The sequence below is a fragment of the Nicotiana tabacum genome, chromosome 5 (genome assembly GCF_000715075.1).
Source record: "Nicotiana tabacum cultivar K326 chromosome 5, ASM71507v2, whole genome shotgun sequence".
NCBI lineage: Eukaryota > Viridiplantae > Streptophyta > Magnoliopsida > Solanales > Solanaceae > Nicotiana > Nicotiana tabacum.
The window spans coordinates 158,370,042-158,375,400 of record NC_134084.1 but is presented as its reverse complement, the minus strand read 5'-3'; the positions used below and the strand labels follow the sequence as shown (position 1 = coordinate 158,375,400).

The 5,359-nt window shown below is 37.8% G+C and overlaps 1 long non-coding RNA gene across 1 annotated transcript; it reads left to right on the top strand.

Moving 5' to 3' along the window:
• Nucleotides 1-532: 532 nt before the first annotated feature.
• Nucleotides 533-3,781, top strand: LOC107800584 (uncharacterized). The gene is made up of 2 exons (XR_001651441.2): nucleotides 533-1,024; nucleotides 3,531-3,781. It is a non-coding gene; the product is annotated as an uncharacterized LOC107800584 (long non-coding RNA).
• Nucleotides 3,782-5,359: the final 1,578 nt, after the last annotated feature.

Below are 5,359 nucleotides of genomic sequence, written 5' to 3'. Positions count from 1 at the left end.
CAAGTTCTCAAATAGACTAAGGCCAACCGAGCTAAAATGTGCAAGCGCGTAATTTTTGACCCGTGCAACTTTTAAAAGTAGTATTTTTAAAATTATTTACTTATTTTCATTTTAATAGTATTTGGCCTATTTTTCACTTTTAATCTAATAGTAGAACATAAAATTCGAAAACACAAAAAATAATTTCACTTTATTTTTTTACCTCATTACATATCTTTTTCGAAGGATATTAGTATTTTTGGTAGCAATATTATTTTAATTTTGTGATGATTTTAATCTAATCCCATTTTTATTTTTAGCATGATATTTGAAAATACTAAAAATAATTTGTTTTAATGGTTAGTTTTATTTTAATAGTTATTTATACTTAAGTGAAATTAATTAGTCTATGTTGGTAGTATTTTTATTCTTGTTCAATGAGAAAGAATTAAATTTGAGCTAAAACAATCTATTTTTGAGGCCCATTTTCTGAATTGAGCCCTTAGCCCATACCACCACTTCCATAAAAAGAGATGATCCTTCACTAACCCTAGGAGGAGGGAACCTCCCCCCCTCAATCAGTCGCTAGGGATCTTCTCCAAAACCCCACCAAACCAGCCAGAACTCCTCATCTCTTGACCCCATACTGCCGACCAGCCACAACCAACAAAGATCAACCCTATCAGCCGCCCCCAGCTCTCTCTTCACTCTTCAACTCAGAAGCCATACTCCCTCCTCTCAAATCTGCCGCTGCACCACCCACCCTTCTATAACCATCGTCGCCGCACCAGCCCCCCTCTCCTTCCATTCCATTTTGCTTAATCTCTCTCATTTTCTCATGAAAAAGCCAGCGACACTCACAAAGAAAAAAGAAAACAACAGCCATCTCTTTGGATAAAAAATGGAACACAATCTTTTAGTCGCAATAGAATTTCGATCCAGATTTGAAGTCTATTTGAGTTCATTTAGTCGGGGTGCCGTTCGAGGTTGAAAGTCATAGTTTCAGTTGGCGTTTTCATTTCCGGTTTGTCGAGGTAGTCGAAAGGTTCATCTCTTTTCATCACTTTTATTAATCCATAGATATACTTCGTGTTTTCGTGCATTTAAACTTGCTATGATTTTAATCTTGGTTAGCTTCACTGTTATTTTGTTTGATTTGTTCATGGAGTGATTGAATTAGTCTGTTATGATTTTAATCTTGGTTAGCTTCACTGAATTATGTCTTATAAGATCTGTTCTATACATTTGAAAATGAAGACATGATAGAATTAGCTTGAATGGAGATGGCGACACTTTGAGGGGTTGAGTCGGAGAAATAATCTATAAAAATTGGAATTGGCTCTTGGTCATAAACTGTGCATCAAACTTAATATCATTTTAATTTATTCTTATTATTTTTAGTCGCTTGGGGCATGTTCAGGCCCGCCACACTCGGGTAGGCAAATCTTAGGTTCTTTATTTATTTATTTTATTTTTATTCGAGGTGAGAGGTCGATCCCTTTAGTTTATATTCAGGGGAATGCCCAGTAGATTTTGTATATATTTTTATTCGGGGTATATCCCGTAATGAATGTAATTGGAGGCCATGGAGGACATTGCGAAGTAAACATAATATATATTCTTAGTATTTTTCTCTTACTTTATTTTCTTTTTTAGGTGGGGACGACCTCGAGCCTCTTGTGTGTTTATTTTTCTTTGTGTTTTCTTTTATCTTAGTTCGAGTGTTCTCTAAAGCCAACTTGATCATGTATGCAACCGTACTAGTTACGGGACTCGAGAATGCCTAACACCTTCTCCCCGAGTCAAATGAACCCCCTTACCTAGATCTTTGGTGCAGTCAGTTTTAGAGTCTAAACGTGCTTCAAAAGAACAAATCATTTCTAAAAAAAATGGTGACGTGACACAGCAAAACCAAATGTCATATGGCGACTCTGAAAATCTTTTGAATACAAATTTTTGTCACTTTCTAATTGAAAACCATTTTGAGCTTCAAAATCACTTTATGTATTTTAAATGGGTTAGTGGTTGTAAAAAGGGGTATGACAGCTCTATCGACTCTGCTGGGGAGTTGCAAGTTCGAGCTGATACTTGATCTTGTTGGCTTTTAAGATATTCAGTTGAGGTGTTTGTTTTCTTTATTTGCCTTGTTTATTTGGTTTGTTTGTCTTATTTTCTGTTTTGTTGGTTATTTGTTTATCACTTTTCCTTATGTTTTACAGCTTTATAACTGTCATCATTTGCATAACAATAGGTTTTCTTTCTGCAACAAGTCTTCCGGAGTACATTTGAGCGTACACGGCCTTTTTGCGAGTTGCCCGTATCTTTAGGGGGTGGCGTGGGAGCGTCAAATGAGCGGGCAGCTACAACAACCGCTATCAACCACGTGCCACCCCGAATTGCCTTGTCTAGTGAACCCCAAACTTATGTTAGCCTTTAGGTCATGCTTATTTGCATCATGTCATTTACACTTAGCTGGGCTTGATCCTAGGCACCACGTCCCTTTATAGGAGGCGTATCCAAATTATGTCAAAATGGTCATGGCCCAAAAAGACATTTAATCATCCATATGTGCAACATCTATATTCTTAAAGGGTAAATGAGTCATTTGGCAGACCAATGATGGTTGAGGGTAGATGAGAAAGAAAAGAGGGTGAAGTATAAAGATGAAGCAAGTAGGTCCCAGTTATATTTTTCTTTCATAACTTTTTAAGAAAAGACAAAAAAATGAAAATGAAAAATCCAAAAATATTTTGCACTTTCCCATCATTTTCAAAAAAAAAAAGACAAAAAAATATGTTTTCTCCAAATCGATGTTTTTTATAAATTTTCTCCCGTATCCAATCTTCTCGAACTACGATACCTGATTCTCGTATTTCGGGGCAAGATACATAGACAACCCACATATGGTCCAATCTTTCTCCTCTTTCTAGTGAATCTTAAGTCGTTGGCTTCGGGGGTCGTAGCCACATCTTGCATGTCTAGCCACTTTTGGTCACATCGGTCTTTTTTGCAAAATAGGGCTATTTTATCAAAGTAGTTTGTTATCCCATGTCTTAGAACCCTAAGTCCAAAACAAGGTGTCCTCTCAGTTTTAAGGTCCATTCTTGTTGAATTTGCATGTCTAACCACTTTTGGCCACATCGGTCATTCTTGCAAAATAGGATCATTTTTGTAGAAGTGGTTTAATAACCCATGTCTTAGGATATTGAGTCTACAACTAGGTTCCATATTACTTTAAGGTTTTTCCTTTTTGAGTTTGCATCTTTAGACACCTCTGGCCATATCGGCCGTTTTTGCAAAATGGGTCATTTCTGCAAATTAATTTTAGGCCATGATTATTGGGAGTTTGAATCCATATAAGCCTTAGTGAGGTATTTTTCATGTCTTTGAGGTCACCTTTGTTGAGTTTACGCTAATAGCCACTCTTGGCCACGTAGGTTAATTTTCAAAAATAGCCTAATTGTGTCTTGCATGTGTCCAATATGAGGTGTTGTGGCGTCGCATAGTGTCTCGAGTCACTAACTCTATTTGGACTTATTTTACTCATTCAGGTATGGATTAGTGTACCAGAGGTCGAGCATGATAGATACCCCAGGACCATCGCATTTGGGAGCTTGTTTGAAGAGACTTTTTATATTTTGAGTCTGTTTTCATATTTTCTTTTACTTTCTTGTCTTGTATACTAGTTTTGGGTCTTTTAGGTGGTGTAAGAGTTTGCCGAGTCTTTTGTCATCATACTTCCCATTTGTATTTGAAAAAAAAATAGTTATAAATGAAAATCCAAAAAGATTTTTGTTTTTTAGTTTATTTTGTCCATTATTTTCCAGAACTACGCTTGGTATGATTCATGTGGAATATGATACATAGGCAGCCTACATAGGGTTCGATCGAATCATTATTAAAAAAGAAAAAGAAAAAAAAGAATGAAGTTATGGGATGTGAGAAATGAGAGGAAAGAAAAGAGTAATAATAAGAAAAGAAAAGAGAGGAAAGAAAACGAGCAAGCCAAGAAATGCTAGAAAAGAAAGAAAAGAGAAGATTGAAATGAACAGAATTGGGATGATGTCAAATGACCTCGTGACTCTCGAAGTCATTCTAGAACCGTTAATTGTTGCTAGGTGCATTGCACACAATGTGATATTTCTATCTGATAAATGCCATAACGCTAACATGTTGGCTTTGTTTTGCTCCTCTATGGTACTTTAATTGTTATCATAATAGAAGGTGGTTAGTTTGTGGAATTCTAACGAGTCATCCGTACAACACAAGGTCAAAGAGCAAGGTAGCCATGGCTAGCAAAGACTTGGACACAGGTGTTGTTGATTCGTCTAAGGAGATTGTTGTATCAGAATCTGAGTTAAAAGAAGAGGTCCTAAGGTTGAAAGGACAGATGGCCGAAATATACCAAGCCTGGATTAGTGGAGTGCCCTCCACCATTATTACCCACTAACTACACCGAAAGCCTCATCACCATTTCGCCATTGTCACAAAAATCCAGATTTCCACTACTGCTGATATTCTCCCACAACCTTTTCACACTCTACCCCCAAAACCACCTCATATCCCGCTCCTTTGACCACTCATATTTTTTTAGCTCCACCACCAGTTATTCTTCCTTAATCCTCTAGCGAGACTGTGTTGAAAGTCCCCGATGCCCAACACTATGCTCTAGAACCAACTTTTAAGGTCTTGGATCCATACTCTTACGCTCCTCATTTTGAGCCTCCTAGTGAAACTGAAAATCCTGCTAAGACAATGGAGCAAGATGATATATCCAGGAAGGTGAAAATCTTAGAGTAGTCTTTAAGAAGCATTCAAGGGATAGGGAGCCAGGTGAGCGTGTCTTACAAAGACTTGTGCTTGTTTCTTGATGTCCATTTACCTGCTAGGTTTAAGATGCCAAAGTTTGATTTGTATGACGGACATGGGGATCCCGTATCCCACTTGAGAGATTATTGCAATAAGATGAGAGGCGCCGGTGGAAATGACGAGTTATTGATGGCATATTTTAGTCAGAGTTTGAGTGGGGCAGCTCTGGAGTGGTACACCTGCCAAGACTCTAGCAGGTGGTACACATGGGACGATATGACTTAGGCCTTTGCCTAACACTTTCAGTACAATATAGAAATTTTCCCGGACCACATGTCCCTCACCAAGATGGAAAAGATGGCTAATGAAAGCTTTAGGGAATACGGGCTCAGATGGAGAGAGAAAGCTGCCTGAGTCAATCCCCCGATGGAAGAAGACGAGATGGCTGAGTACTTTCTTAAAACTCAAGAGCCTACTTACTTTGGGCCTATGATCTCGGCTGTGGGTAAGCCTTTTATTGATATGGTAAAAATGGGAGAAATGGTAGAAGATTGGCTGAAGTCAAGCAAGA